Genomic DNA, 17288 nt, shown 5'->3' on the forward strand with positions numbered 1-17288 from the left:
GTGTATATATGTATGTGTACGTGTATATACATATATATGTGTATATGTGTGTGTATGTATATATATATATATATACATATTTTCATATATATACATATATACACATATATTTATATTTCATATATATACATATATACACATATATATACATATATACACATACATATATATGTGTATGTGTATATATGTATATATACATATATAATCTTCTACAGGTTTCCATGGGATCTCTCTAGTGGCTTTGAGTGTTAGGTGTACCCGCCTCTTTACTTTCGCTCCGTATTTCACACTCCCACCCCCCTCATCTCTCTGTAATATAGGTTTTATTTCTCCTTCCTTGTGATGTACTCCCCCTTTCCTTGCTTAATACCTAACCTCTGTGGTTATATGGATTGTAACATGCTTATAGAAGGCTTAAAAGCCTTCATCATCAACATCTGCATATAAGAGAATACACACACTATTTATTCTTTGGAATCTGAGTGATCATACTTGGGATAACTGTTTCTAGCTCAACCCATTTACTGGCAAATTTTAGAATTTATTTATTTATTTATTTATTTATTTATTTATAGTTTCATCATTTCTTTAGATGTTGAAGCTCTCGCACTAAATTTTTACAAGCTAGTGAATACTGACAAACTATTTCTCCCATAGAACTATAACCACACATTCCCAGATGGTATAAGTATATGGTTGAACTAACATTAATACACATCACTATTTTATTGATTACATAATAAAACAAATGATCAAGTATCCAATTATTAAATTACATAGCTCAAAAGGCATGTGAAACATTTCTGCTCAGTTCACTAGCAGATCCCACTTTGTCTTTTTTGCAAGAGATTGGGAAGAGACGAGGAAAACCATAATTCAAGCAAGCTGGAAAACTGCTGATAGGTATGGAAAACACAAAAATTTCAGAAATTTTGATAAAGAATTGGTTAGCTACAACAATGTATCTCTACGTCTTAAAATATTTAATGAATTAAAGAGCATACTCTACATGTTCTGCACAAGACAAAGGCAACATATTATTAAAAATATTTAATAGCCTCCTCTCATTTCTTTTTCAGGCCCTCCCTGTTAGGTTGCACTTTTGAGTGCAAACATTAAATTAACTGTTAGGCTTTTTGTCTGGAGACATTGTTGAAGATATGTGCTTCTGTAACAAAGTTGATTTTCAAACAGAGGTTTCCCAAAACAGAACAAAATGAGACAAAGGCATTAAATAATCAGTGCAAGACTTAGTTTTTTTTTTTTTTAAAGGGAGGGGGATGGCTAAGCAAACCTGATGTATTCTGGTGTAAGGTGGGTGATGTAAACAGAGTGAGCAGGCAGAAAATGAGAGAGGCCCTGCAGTGTTTGAAATGACTGAAGGAATACACCATGGATGGTCTAGAGAGTTCTTAGTTCCTACAATTTTGTTTTTGTATGATGCTAAAAATATACAAGTATTGTGCTGGGTATTTTGGCACCTAATCCTTCTAAATTCCTTATAGACTAATAATATTCTGGCACAGGAGCACATTTAATGACATAACTCAATACCTTATTTTAGGAAAGGTCAACCGTCTGAAAATGTGGCTCCGCTTCAAGGATTCCAACAGTCATAGAAACAACTGTTGTATTCAATAAAACTGGGGTGCCTGATGCCATTGCCTTGGAAGTGGAACTTCAGATGGGACCTGATTTGTCATACGTTAATTATCCAATGTGTCGGCTTACCGAGTAAGTCTACTGAAGCTCCACAGGAATATTGAAAACCAGTTTTACCAGGCCACAAGTTTGACAGCATTGCAACCTCTATATTTGGGCTATGATCAATATGTTTGGACACTCAGCAAAAGATTTTTTCTGGTCAGTATTTAAAATGTGCTTATTAGAATTTATTTTTAACAGTGGAATGATTCACATTTTGATTATCCATTCGCCTGTTGGTGGGCATCTAAACTGGAATTTCTGGCTATTATGAGTAAAGTAGCAATGAACAAGGTTGAGCAAAAGTCTCTGGAGTAGGATGTTGCCCTTTGGATGGGTATTTTGCCCAAGAGTGGATCTTTGATGTAAATCTATCCCAGGCCTCCGGAGGAATCACCAGACTGATTTCCAAGATGGCTGTACAAGTTTTCATTGCCAGTATCAATGAACAAGTGCTCGCCTTTCCCCATATCCTTGCCAGCATTAGTTGTCATATTTTTTAATTGATCTTGACTCTCCTGAGTGTTGAAAGATGAAATCTAAAGTAGTTTTGATTTGCATTTCTATAACGACTAAGGATATTAAACATCTCTTTAAGTGTTTCTCAGTCAGTTGTACATCATTATTTGAGAACTCTGTTCTAGATCTGTAGCCAGTTTTCAACTGGGTTGTTTGTTTTCTTGATATCTAGTTGGTTTTTTTTTTTTAGGTCTTTGTATATTTTAAATATTAACTCTCAATTTGTAAAAATATCTTCCTACTCTGTAGGCTGCCACTTTGCCTCATGAGAATGTACTTTGCTATACAGAAGCTTTTCAGCTGTTGGTCTTAGTGCCTTTGTTAATGGCGTTCAATTCAGAGAGTCTTTTCCAGTGCCTATGAGTTCAAGACTATTTCTCACTTTCTCTTTTATCAGATTCAGGGTATCTCATCTTATGTTGAGGTCCTTAATCCACTTGGAGCTGAGTTTTTTACAAGGTTATAAATCTATTTGAATTTTTGTACATGTAGCCATCCAGATGGCCCATCATACATTTTGGAAGATGCTGTGTCTGACTTACTTGTCAAAACCTAAATGCCCATAGGTGTATGGAGTTATATATCAAATTCAGTTCAGTTCCATTAATCAAGGTGTCTGGTGTTATACCAACACCATGCTGTTTGTATTAGTATAGCTCTGTAGTACAGCCTTAAATTGAGGGTAGTGTGATACCTCTAGCACTACTTTTGTTGACTAGGATTGTTTCTAGCTATCCTGAGTTTTGTGTTTTCATACAAAGCTGAAAATTGTTCTTTCAATTTTTGTGAAGAATTACTGTGTTACTTTTTGTGTTGGAATTTTAATGGGAATTGAATTTAATATGTAGACTGCTTTGATAGAATGGCATTCTTGCTATATGAATCCACTATATGGACTCTGCAGATCTTTTCTTCTGATGTCTTCTTCAACGTCTTAAACTTCTTACTATACAAGTCTTCCACTTGCTGGTAACTCCAGGCTGTTGTGAAAGGTACTACTTCACTGGTTTCTTCGGTTTCATTTCCAGCCCACATGCATGTAGAAAGACTAATGGTTTTGTGTTAATGTTGTGTCCTGCTGCTACCTTCATGAAAGTGTTCTTCAGCAGAAGAAGCTTTCTGGTTAGAGTTTTTCGGGTCTTTCATATAGAAAATCACATCATCTGCCAATAAAGATACTTTGACTTCTTTCTTCCCTATCTGCATTCTTACTCAATCTCCTTCTGTTGTCTTATTGCTCCAGCCAAGACTTCAAGTACTCTATCAAATAGGTATGGGAAGAGTGGACGTCATTAGCTTGTTCTTGGTTACTTGCTCTGAGTTTCTCTCCAGTTAGGTTGATGTTGAATATGGGTTTACATTGCTTATCTGGGTTTGATTTAGTTTAAGTGGATCATATATATATATATATATATATATATATATATATATATATATATATCAAAGCTGTATCTATCTGTTTTAGATTTTTCATTTTGATGGACTACAGATTTTTATAAGGTATGTCTTTATTATTCCTTAGACTTGTGACTCCTCCAACCCCATTTTCACCCATATTTTACTAATTTGGATCTTCTACTTCTGTCATTGACTTAAATTTTAAACTGGTTAAGGGTTTATAATCTTGTGATGTTTCTGAGATAAAGTCTCTGTTTCGTTGATTCATTTTTTGAATTACTGATTTCATTCTTGAGTTTGACTATTTCTCAGCGTCCTCTCTTTTGAGGTGTTATTTCTTCTTTCTGCTCTAGAGCCTCCAGGTGTGCTATTAAGTTGCTAATATTAGCTTCCAACTAGTTTCTTAGAACGGACTTCATTGTGTCCCCTAAGTTCAAGTATGTTGTGTTTTCATTTTCATTCAATTCTAAAGTTTTTTTTTTTAATTTCCTTCTTGATTTCTGACCCACTTTTCATTCAGTAGTGAGCATTCCGTTTCCATGAGCTTGTAAGATTTTTGTTGTTTCTATTGTTGGTATCCAGCTTTAATTCATAATGGTCACATAGAATGCAGAGTGGTATTTTGATTTTCTTTTCTCTGTTGACACTTGTTTTTTGTTCAAGTATGTATAGAGAATCTCTAATAAACATCACCTGTCAATTAAAAAGCCAATGGCCAATGAGAGGAGACAGTAAATAGGAGGTGGTACACTGGCAGGAGGAGAGAGGATTCTGGGAAATAGTAAGAGATAAAATAGAGACCTAGGAAGAGCTGAGAGCTGAGACAGGAGACAGACTGAGAAGGTGGATGTAAGCCAGCAGAGAAATGCTGAGGAGAATCGAAGGAAGAAGTGGCCAGGACAGAAGGAAAGGAAACTAACCATGTGGTAGACATAGAATAGTTTAAATGGGTTAAATAAGTTATGAGCTGGCCAGGAATGAGCCAAAGCTTATAACCTGTGCATTTAATAATAACTAATTAGTCTCAGAATCATCATTGATGAGAATGAAGGGGCCAGAAGGAAAAATGGCTTTAAAATTATTTTTTGCACAAGTATGTGATTAGTTTTGGAGAAAATTCCATGAGGTGCTGAGAAGGAGGTATATTCTTTTGTGTTTAGGTGAAATGTCCTGTAAATACCGATTAGATCCATTCGATTTGTGACGTTATTTAATTCCAGCATTTTTCTATTTAGTTTATGTCTAGATGGCCTGTCTATTAGTTAGAATGGAATATTAAAGTCTCCCACTCAGTGTGTGAGGTCAACATGTAATTTTAGCATTGGTAGTACTTCTTTTATGAACTTGCTCTGCCCTAGTGTTTGGTGTATAAATACTTAGAATTGCAGTACCCTCTTGGTGGATTTTTCTTCTGTTGTGTAGAGAGTTCCCTTTCAGGTTGGTCCGTGACAGAGAGGACTGGAGATTGGTGGGAGGGGACAGAATTCTGAGAGGCTCTTTGAAAGGGCTGAAGTGATCCTTAGAAAATTAGAGATATGGTTGGAGAAGGTATTCCTTCGAATCAGCTGCTTCAAGACAAAGAATAATCTGGAGGGTCATGGATAAAGGGGTTGGGAGGTCGGTAGGTTTATTCCAAGAGTTGGAGTCACCAGTGAATGAAATTGGGGGCAAAGGCAGGGCACCAGCAAACAGACTGCTACAGGGCTGAGTGTGAACCGAGAGATCTTAACGAAGAACAGGGACTAGGGTGTGAATCACCTACCTGATTCCCAGCTCTGGGTGGCTACTGGGGGTACCAGGTACAGAGTGATTCTAGGTACTGGAGACTGGCACAAAGGAATAGGAATGGCCTAGAGGGGAGGGCTGAGAGACTCCACAGGAAGAAGGAAGGCTGACCCTTCGTTAGAATTTGGTGGAGTCCCAAGAGAATGAAGGTGGAATGGGAGAAGAGGTTCTTACAGGAAAGGGGTGAGATCATAATGGAAGTCAGAAAGGAAAATGAAAACCACACACCTGAATCCCGGCTCAGTTCTGTGTGGCCACTCTGGTATTTTCTATCCTCTCTGATCTCTAGTGTTATTGGGGGCCCTAAGCCGCTAAGGGAAGCAGGCATCTCTTCCTCCCACTTGACCAATTCTATAAGCTATTCATCCACTGTGCATCTTGAAATGCTGTGCTTGCCATCAGAGTGAGTGTTAGAGAGGAGACACAGACGACATGGTCTAGTACTCTAGCATTCTCTGCTCAGAAAATAATTAAAGGTAATTTGGCACTGGGGACAGAATTGTATTGTTTATGAGAGCATACCTCATGTCCAAAAAGGAGTGGGTGTTGTGACAGTGACATGTACCATTTATAATCTGTCCTGTCTATACCCTAAGTGCTGATGGGAACAGTATTGTCAAGAGACTCAGGAGTTGGTATAGAATGTTCTTGTACAAATTAAAAGAAATAGCAAGTTTGAATCTCTGGCCCAAGCCTGGGGCAAATTCAAGAGCAAAAGTCATGAGGAAGTCATGGGAACACAGATTTGCAAAGGAAAGTGGGTTTAAGGTGGATCAGAAGGTTTTAAGGTGTCCCTAGAAAAGGGCTAGTAGGAAAACCGCACAAGTCATGTCTGGGCCCCATGGTGCTTTGATATTGGCTTCTTGGACTCTTGAAAAGTCAGGCTATTCCCAGACCTTCAGCAACTCTCACTCCCTCAGAGGCCCAGGAAGCTCTGCACGACCACAATCCATTGTCTGCTCCCTCTTGTGTTTGATTACCTGCTTTTTTTACTGAGTTAATTTGCCCTTCTTTTGCTAAATTTATTATTTTTCTGCTCAGCTGCCCTGAACTTCATTCAAATGCCATGTGTGTGTTTGTGCATGTGTGTGTGTGTGTGTGTGTTTGAAACTTGGCCATTTAATTCACAGAAGAGCCTTGAGAAACTTTTAGGTTTCAGGTTGTGTAGAGGGACACATTGCTTTGAGTTTAGACCTCCAGTTGATGTTTTAAAAGACCTGAAGGACTCCAGCTGTACTTTCTGAGTTTCACCAGGTGAGTTAGCAAGAGAAAAGAGACAGAGACAGAGACAGAGACAGACAGAGAAGTTGGAATCATATGGGATATTGCTGTACTTGTTACATTCTCACACATAGTCATTACTATTCATTACAATAAACTAAAAATGTAAGAAGAGAGGAATGAAAAGGTACTAACTAGTAGGCATCATCAGCTTTATGTTACTCAGACCCAAAGCCAAGCACAGGGGAGCTTGGTATTGCCACAAGTCTCTTCCCCAGGCTGCTGTTTGTCTTTCCACCTGAAGAGTTTGAAAAATCCCTGGTTTGTGTGGATTGCTACAAATGTATTTGATCAAAGGACTGAACCCTTGCTCATATTCCTGAGAATATAACTGCTTTGAACTTCAACAATAAGAGTGAGCAGAGACCTTAGGGGAACCCTCAGCTTACCTCCAGCACAGTGTTGCCTACATTCACCTGGAAGATAGACATAGGTTTGTTGGAGTAACGACTTTGTGCACTGTGTAAAGATTATCCTTATATTATTCAGATGCTGATTTCTGAACTGGCAGAGATATGATTGCAGGCCAGATTTTGGTATTGTTAATCAGAATCCCCTGCCTTGGTATTTTGTAAACAATGTTCTCCACCACCTTCTGGCTGGTTAAAATAAAAAGGCTGTGGCTTGTAGCCAAAAGCAGAATAGTAAGGTGGGACCTCCCAAAAAAAAAAGAATTCTAGGAAGGAGTCAGGTGTGGGAGATTCACCACCTAGGAGGACGTTGGGTGTAGGAAATTAAGGAGGAGTAACCAGCCACACAGCAGACATAGAAGAGTATCAGTGGGGTTGAATAAATGAGATCATTGGGGAGCAAGCCTAGACTAAGGCCTATATACACCCATTAATAAATATAAGCATCTGTGTCATTATCCAGGTGGCCATAGAAAAGCCCAAATTGTTACATATGCTCCTCATTTTAAAACTACCCCCATGGAAATCAGATTTTGTATAAAGCCAAGTTTTATTTATTTATTTTATTTTTTTACATTTCAAATGTTATCCCCCTCCCAGGTTTCCCCTCTGCAAACCCTCTATCCCACCCCTCTCCCCTCCTTCTATGAGGGTGCTCCCCCACTCACCTACCTACTCTTGCCTTACCACCATAGCATTCCCCTATGCTGGGGTACCAAGCCTTCACAGGACCAAGGTCCTCTCCTCCCATTGATGCCAGATAAGGTCATCCTCTACTACAAATTCAGCTGTAGCCATGGGTTCCTCCATGTGTACTCTTTGGTTGGTGTTTTAGTCCCTAGGAGCTCTGGGGGTGAGGGGAAGGGTCTGATTGGTTGATATTGTTGTTCTTCCTATAGGGTTTCAAACTCCTTCAGCTCCTGCAATCCTTCCTAACTCCTCCACTGGGGTCCCCTTGCTCTGTCAGATGATTGGCTGTAAGCATCCACATCTGTGTCAGTAAGGCTCTGGAAGAACCAGAGATGTCCCATATCAGGCTCCTGTCAGCAAACACTTCTTGCCATCAGCAACAGTGACTGGGTTTGGTAGCTGCATATGGGATAATCCCCAGGTGGGACAGTCTCTGGGTGGCCTTTCCTTCAATCTCTGCCCCATTCTTTGTCCCTGTATTTCCTTTTGACAGGAGCAATCCTGGGTTAAAATTTTAAGAAAGGTGGGTAGCCCTATCCCTCAACTAGGATCTGTGCCTAACCTCTGGATATGGTCTTCATAGGTTCTCTCTCCTCTTTGTTGGGTATTTCAGCTAATCTTTTCCCCATTAGGTCCTGGGAACCTCTTGCTTTCCTGCTATCTGGGACTTTCTGTTGGCTACCCCCAGTTCCTCATCCCCCATTGCTATACACCTCTGTTCAATTTCCTAACCCTCTGTACATGTCCTCAGTCTCCTCCCACACCTGATCCCCCCCTTTTTTCCTCTCCTCCACTCTTCCTCCCAAGCCCCTCCCACATCTACCTCCTATGATTATTTTGTCCACCCTTCTATAAGACTGAAGCATCCACACTTTGGTCTTCCTTCTTGTGCTTCATATGGTCTATAAGTTGTATCATGGGTATTCCAAGGTTTTTTTTCCCTAATATCCACTTATCAGTGAGTACATACCCTGTGTGTTCTTTTGTGACTATGTTACCTCATTCAGGATACTTTCTAGCTCCATCCATTTGCCTAAGAATTTCATGAATTCATTGTTTTTAATAGGTGAATACTACATTTTCTGTATCCATTCCTCTGTTGAGGGACATCTGGGTTATTTCTAGATTCTGGCTACTATAAATAAGGCTGCTGTGAACATAGTGGAGCATGTGTCCTTATTACATGTTGGAGCATCTTTTGAGTATATACTCAGGAGTGGTATAGCTGGGTCCTCAATGGTAATACAATGGCCCCCATAGGCTAATATGTATTAATTACCTCAAAGGTAACACAATGTCTAATTTTCTGAGGAACAGCCACACTGATTTTCATAGTGGTTGTACCAATTGGCAATCCTACCAGGAATGGAAGAGTGCCCCTTTTTCTCCACATCCTAGCCAGCATCTGCTGTCACCTGAGTTTTTGATCTTAGCCATTCTGACTGCTGTGAGGTGCAATCTCAGGGTTGTTTTGATTTGCATTTCTCTGACGACTAAGAATTTTGAACATTTCTTTAGGTTTTTCTCAACCATTCGAGATTCCTCAGTTGAGAATTCGTTGTTTAGCTTTGTACCCCATTTTTTGGATATTAGTCTTCTATAGGATGTAGGGTTGGTAAAGGTCTTTTCCCAATCTGAAGGTTGCCGTTTTGTCCTTTGCCTTACAGAAGCTTTCCAATTTTATGAGATCCCATTTGTCTATAGTGGATCTAGGAGCCTGGACCATTGGTGTTCTGTTCAGAAAATTTTCCCTGGATGTGTTCGAGGCACTTTCCCATTTTCTCTTCTAATATAGCAGCCTCCTCTCCCAAGCTCCCCGCCATGATGATCCTGGACCAACCCTCTAAAAGTATAAGCAAGCCCCAGTTAAATGCTTTCTTTTTTAACAGTTGCCTCGGTCATGGTGCCTCTTCACAGCCATAGCACAGTAACTAAGACACACATGGCCTAGTGTTTCCCATACTTTCTACTTATTGTCCCTTGTGGAACGAGCAGCCTCCTCTCCCATGTAATCTACAGCTTGTGTTTCATCTCCAAGCCCACCCACAGTGACACACCTTCTCCAACAAGACCATACCTTTTAACCCTTCCCAAAACAGTTCCACTCACTGGGGACGAAGTATTCAGCCATATTAGCCTATGGGGGCCATTCTCATACAAAGCACAACATATAACCTTCAGCAAAGTCCCACCTTCTGCAAATCATCAGGACTCTGCCTCCTAAAGTTCCCAGAAACCTCCACCAGGTGGAGTGCAAGAGTGGAATGAGACCCTGAGGGACTCCTTACAATCAAATCCTTGCCTTCCAAGTTACTGCTCCAGTCCGAACCTCTCACATCTACTTCCTAACTGCTTCAGTTCTCTGTTTCTTCAGTATGTCCAGCCATCTCGGAGCTACCTATTACTAATTTTTTTCCAGTGGGGAAATAAGCAATTGTTTTAAAATATGCCATGAAGTAAATACTAAAGGCTTGGAGAAGGTTCCTTTGGCACCGACAGGGTTAACTGGTTGGCACTCAGATCTGCAATCACACCTCTTCCCATGCTACCTTCCCTCCCTGAGAGTTCACAGTAAGAGTCACTCTTCTATTTGATGAAATTACTACTTAAATTCAAATCTTATTAGGTTAAAAGTATTTGAACTCATACTTTATCTATGACCTGACCTCAAAATAACTTGTTTTGTTTTTAAAGAAGCTTTGCTTTTTAAGAAGAAATGGACTTCTTTCATGGAAAAACAAGTCTTACACTGATGACATTTTTTATTTCTATTTTTATTCTCTAGTTATCACCATGCTGTTTCCTGTGTCATCCACAAATCTACAATCCTGTCTTATTCCTTCATTATATGATCCTCTTATGTAGACCAGTTTTAACACCCTGTTCTCTGATATCTTAAACTTTGGCCTTATGCTGCATGCTGGGGGGGGGGGGGCAACATTTCAGTCTTTCAGAAATTAAACTTTATTATTTGAAATACCTTGTCCACATTACTATTTTGCCAGATGAAGTTATTTATTTATTTATTTATTCTGGAGACAGGGTCTTACTATGTCTTGCTGGTTGTTCTGGAGTTCGTTCTGTGGACCTGTCCATCCTCCAACTCACAGAGACCCACCTGCCTTTGCCTCCCAAGCACTATGACTAAAGCGGTTTGACACCATGCCCAGCATAAAGTGTTTAACTTCAAGTAAACAGTCTTAATAATTGAGGGCTAAATAAAGGTCTGACCTAAATTTGGATGAAGACGAAACTTCCTACTTCAATATTTCAATCTCATTCATGTCTTGTTTTGTCTTATTGTTTTTATTTTCTAATACATTTTTAGATGAAATAGAATTACATTATTTCCCTCTCCCTTTCCTCCTTCTAGTTCTTTCCAAGTACCCTGTCTCCCACCACTCCATGTCTTCCCCCTCAACTCTCAAGTTAATAGCCTATTTGTCTTTGATTATCATTGATGTGTGTATGTATGTATGAATATACATATACATGTATGATGTATGTATGCTCAAATAAGTATAATATGCTAAATCCATTTTTGTTGTTTGTATGTATGGCTTCAAGGGTACAGAAAAAATTCTAGTATCACCTGATAGTGAGCCTTCCATAATACCACAAGCTATTTCAGGAGGGTCATAGAGTTGCAAAATATACTCAGAGAGTGTTCTGCCACAATTATCTCAAGATTCCTAACAGCTGATATTTGCAACCAGATATCCCGTAATGAGCGTGCAGTGTACCACTTCAAACCTTGTAATCATTATGACAGCTGTAGTCATCCAGTATATGGGAGCAATTTGTATGTCAGGGACGGTCCTCACCACTTAACACAATGTCTTCTCTAACCCAACAACAACTCAGTGGAGTATATATTACTCACCTCTCTGTATTGAACAACCAGTATGGGGCCTCAGCCCTGGGAGAGGCTATTTCTCCCTCTCCCAACAGTCATTAGTCTATGGAAGAGACCTCATGTCCCCTCTCACGTCAGATATCCATTGATACTGCCATTGTTCTGATCTCACCCATGCGGCCACTTCTCAGAGAGTCATTTCTACCATAGGCTTGCTAGTGTTCCGGCTCTTACAATCATTCCACATCCCATTCCATGACAGTCTTGGTCTTAGATGCCGGAACTGTGAACTAGACTTATTTATTATAGCTGGGCTGCCCATGGACAGTTGATCTCTATATTGTGTCCAGTTGTGGTTTTCTGTGATGGTCTCCATTTACTACAAGGAGAGGCGTCTCTGATGGTGGGTGGTAGCTATACTTCTCTGCGGGTATAAGGATAAAATTTAGAATGTCCTAAGGAATTATGCTGGTCCAACAAAGTGGCAGTAGTAGGTCCTTTTCTAGAATTTGTGACATCACTAGCTCTAGAAAGCTGGCTTGCTTTTCAGTGTCATGGATTATTTCTCTCCTGATGTGCAGACCCCAAGTCCAACTAGATAGCTACTGGTTACCGCTAACCTGTGAATGCCACTTACTGCAACTCTTTGGCTAGTCCACCAGGTTGCTTGTTTGAATTTTTTGTCTCCAGTATCATTTCTTGAGGCCTTGATATTTTATTCATTGAAATAATGAGTGTTATCTTTATCTATAAAATGGAGACACCGTTTTGAAAGTAGGTACTTACAAACATCAACTCTAGAGTTATGACGGAAAATTAGTGATTTGGTGAATTCTTTAGACAGAGTGGCTGGGAGTATGGCTTTTTGAAAGGTAATTTTTAAAGCAGTGTCTATATAGGAAGCATCCTTGAAGATTCTCTACAAAAAGATTGCCTGAAGCAAGAATGTGGGTACAAATGCCGAGTCAAAAATGAGCTTGATACCTTCCAGTCCCAGCTGTTGTGATATTTGTAAAAACAATGAAAGACATAGAGGCCATAACCATCCAGAGACAGTCCCACCCGGGGGTCCATCCATAATCAGCCACCAAACGCAGACACTATTGCATATGCCAGTAAGATTTTGCTGAACGGACCCTGATATAGCTGTCTCTTGTGAGGCTATGCCAGTGCCTGGCAAACACAGAAGTGGATGCTTACAGTCAGCTATTGGATGGAACACAGGGCCCCCAATGGAGGAGCTAGAGAAAGTACCCAAGGAGCTAAAGGGATCTGCAACCCTATATGTGGAACAACAATATGAACTAACCAGTACTCCCAGAGCTCATGTCTCTAGCTGCATATGTAGCAGAAGATGACCTAGTCAGCCATCATTGGGAAGAGAGGTCCCTTGGTCTTGCCAACTTTATATGCCCCAGTACAGGGGAACACCAGGGCCAAGAAGTGGGAGAGGGTGGGTATGGGATCAGGGCAGGGGGAGGGTATATGGGACTTTCGGGATAGCATTTGAAATGTAAATGAAGAAAATACCTAATAAAAAATTGAAAAAAGAAAAAAGAAATAGCGGCCATAGATTTGAGAGAGCAACAGGGAGTCGGAGGGGGGAAGGGAAGGGAAAATTGTTTAATTATATTTTAATTTAAAAACATAGAAAAGATGCATTTTAGTCATGGATTCATAGGTTTCCATCCACCATGGTGAGGAGGAATCATGGGAGCGGAGCTCTTCAACTCAAGGCAGAAGGGAGTAAAGTTAGCAAAGAGCCAGGGCAAGGCAAGATTTTCAAAACTGGCCCTGGTGCCCCGTTTGGCCTGCTGTCCTTACTGAGACAGCCATCTGTCTGTCTACGCTAGTTATGAACCGTCGATTATGTCAGACCTTTCGTGATCTGTTCCCCGGTGGAAATGCTCACCGGTACTAGAGGTACTAGAGGTGGCTTTCCTAAGCTTGAAGGCATCGCTCACTTCAGTCAGTTTGATCTCCATGATTAACCATCACAGAGGCACACGGTGCTCCAATGGAAGTTCTAGGAAATGCCAACTATTTTTCTCATCGTAGCTGATAACATCATCTCCTCTTTTCCTCGCTGCATCTGAGGAGTGTTCTGATTGGCTTGGGCCAGATCACATGTCACTGCATCTGAGACATGTTCTGATTGGCTTGGGCCAGATCACATGGAGCCCTGGAAAAAACAGTGACATCTCCTCCTCACCCCCCCCACCCACACACACACACACACAAACAAGGAAACTATCAGTAGAGGGAGACAGCAGCATAGGAAGTGCCTGAAACATAGGCAGCAGGAAAGCGACACATGGATGGTTATGAACCATAGATGGTGCTCACACTTCCTGTTCCTCAAATATCCATACAAGCTTTGTTCTAAAATTGGCAGCAGCTGAATCCTATATGATAAAGTCTCTATTTTATTTCTCATATTGATCAATAGATGTTCCAATTTCTAATATACTTTAATACAGTTGAAGAAGCAGAGTATACTGACTAGATGTCACTTGACCCAAGGCTATGACATGGGTGAAAATAGAAAACCTACCTGATCATTACTTTCCAGAAGATACTCTGCTGTATATAGTTGTTGGGATAATTTTGGTCAAGCAGTCTGGTATAAGGTAGGGCATATATTTAGCATTTTGATGCATCTGTGAAAAGAGCCTTTAAAATTAAATGAAGCACTTTAAATATTTCATATCTCTCTATTAATTCTGGACCTGAATATATCCTAACATTCTTTAAGCAAAAATCAATTTCATATTACGTTAAAAAAAAGATCTATTTTTTAATCTTTAAAAATATAGGAGCTAAGGAGAAAGCATGAAAGTCTTTAAGACTGGAGCACTGACACCATACTGGAAGAGAAGGGAGGCGCATCTGTGTGTTTGTGTTTAAGAACGGTTAACACATTGAGACTCCAGAGAAACATGTGGGTCTACCCAGTAGACGGTCAGCCAACACTGAGAAATAACTCAAGCCAGGAGAGATTGAAAAGGATTCCACAAAGAGAGGAAAGAAAGAGAAGAAAAAAAAAAATAAGAAGAGACTTCAGACTGTGAAAGGCAAATATTGTTAAAGTTATTTGAAAGCACTCTCTATTTAAAAAAAAAAAAAAAAAAGCAAAGAATAAGGATGCCGCCAGCAGAGAGGAAAAATGCTGTAGGTATAAATCAAAGGTCGGTGGCGAAGCTGCGTCTGTCGGGTGGGGACGGAAGCAGTTGGAGAAAATGACTGCACACGGCTCTCGCCCATAGGCCAGGCTGCGGGGGTGGGCTCTCCAGCGGGAGATCAGTAAATGTTTCTCTGGATTTGCTACCTTACTTCGTGCCACTACCTGAGGGTGAACATTTGATCTGTTATTGTCTAAGGACTGCTTTATTTTTCTAGCTTCATATGATTCCACACTTAGCTTTTTCCCTGATGGGTCTAATGACCCTCGGGCTCGGAGGCCGTTTCTCATCGAAAGGCTATCTAAGTGTGGTCGATTTCATTTTCCGATATAATTCCCACCCAGCGGGGGACCTATTCAGAAAGATCCATCCCTCTATCTTCGGGTCAACAGTCTGGTTCCCCAACCAGAGTGTAAGCCTGAAGGTAAGATATTTTAAGCCACGGAGATGTACTCAAAACAGAGTTAAGAATCCCATCACAAAATAGGACAAACAGAAAGAACCCTGCACTGACTGTGTATTTGTTCATCTGGGGAAACAGTCATCACAGGGACACTTAAACTCTGACATCTCAGGACTTGCAGTGATTTTCGTTGCAGGTTTCAGTGGGTCTGGGTGTTTTGTTTGTTTGGCTTTTGTTGTTGTTGCTGTTCTTTTCATTCTTTTCTTTTCTCAATGTCACTGGATCCTGTCAGCATGTAACAGACCAGAGGTAAGATAGTCAGGGGGAAAGAAATTCCGGCCTGTACAACTTTAGGAAACAGGTACCATACTTCTTGTACCAGGTATTCATTTAGTTTTTATATTTTCCTTGGCTTGCTTTTTTTTTTTTTAGTTGTAATGCATTTTAAACATGTATCTGAGAGAATATAGCATTTAAAATTCATACAAGATGTTTTGTAGATGTGGTTTCTCCTAAAGCTTGCTTTTTTAAATCAACATTTTGCGCCTGAGGTTGCTCCCCCATTGGGGCTGTGGAGCTGTGATGCTTACTAACGCTGTACACTGCAGTTCTTCCGTGGCCTATCACCCCCTGCTTCGTTGACACACGTGGTTGGTCCCTGGCTTTCAGTTTCTATTAGCTAATAAATACTTCAACTAGCAGTCAGAGCTTGCACGTGTACTCATTTTTTGTTATGTGTGTATTTGTATGGCTGTGAGGGATTGATGATCTAAGGATACCACTATGCGTATACACGGAGGTCAGAGGACCGGTGAGAACTGGTTCTCTCGTGCCACTGTGGTGTCAAGAACTATTTCCCCTAAGCTGTCCCATTGGCCAGGCCCCTATGTCCAATCTTTGGTCATTTTAAAAGCCACGCTGACATTTTCTTATGTCTGTGTTGCAGTTACCGTGTTTTGCTTTTTTGTCTATTTGAGATGAGGACTCATTATGCAATTCAGTCTGGTCTAGAACTTGCTATGTAGGTGAGCCTGGGGTTGAACCCTTCTTCTCTTTTTTCTTTTCTTTTCTTTCTTTCTTTCTTTCTTTCTTTCTTTCTTTCTTTCTTTCTTTCATTCTTTCATTCTTTCTCTCTTTCTTTCTTTCTTTCTTTCTTTTTTTTGTGGAGGCTGAACTATTTTATTCATCAACCTATAATAACAGGACTATATTACTGTAACATGCACCCACCTGCTTTTATCTAATCATTCAGAGAAGGGCCTTAATGAATCATGTGGTGGTTTGAATGAGCACGGCTCACGTGGGCTCATACACTTGAATGCTTGGTTCTGTGTGGGGAGGCTGTTCTGCAAGGGTTAGGTGGCATGGGCTTGTTGGGTGACATTTATCACCAGAGATTTCCAGACTCTTAATGCTGCTTCCGTCTCCCAGGTGCTGGTGTGACAGGCATGCGCCTCATGGTGGGATTCGTACTTTTGTAGGACCTTGCAGCTAGCTCCCACTTTCACTTCCTATGTGCTATATTTTGATAAACAAAAAGTAGCAAGTTAAAGGTCTGTATTTAGTCATCTCACTTGCTTTGATTAAAAAAGTAGCTTCCAGACTTTAAGTCATAAATAAACAAATGGCTTCATAATAAATAAATGAATAAATAAATAAATATTATTACTTCTAAAAGTTTTAGAGAATTTTGCTTTTTCACTTAAAGTTAAATATAATTTTAGATTACCGATTTCCCCTCTAAGTCCATCATTGACGGTCTTTCCTTTCCATTCTGGAAAGTATGGGTTTTTCAGTGTATGCCTGGTTGGTTCTCTCAGGGCTCTCCATTTGGAGTCTTTACACGAATGTCATGTTACTTTATTCCCAGTAATTAAAATTTATAATATCTCAAAAAAGAACTGTGTCTCTTCCTTCATACTTACGCATGAGCCATCTTTACTCGGCATCTGTTTAAGTAAACTCACCAATGTTCACAAAGCAGCTCACGGACAACTTCTAGGATGCATTTTCTTCCTTTGAAGTGCAGTTTTAGGAAAGGTGGCATCTTTACATTGTTG

Source organism: Mus musculus, chromosome 17 (assembly GCF_000001635.26).
Source record: "Mus musculus strain C57BL/6J chromosome 17, GRCm38.p6 C57BL/6J".
In the NCBI taxonomy this organism is placed as follows: Eukaryota; Metazoa; Chordata; class Mammalia; order Rodentia; family Muridae; genus Mus; species Mus musculus.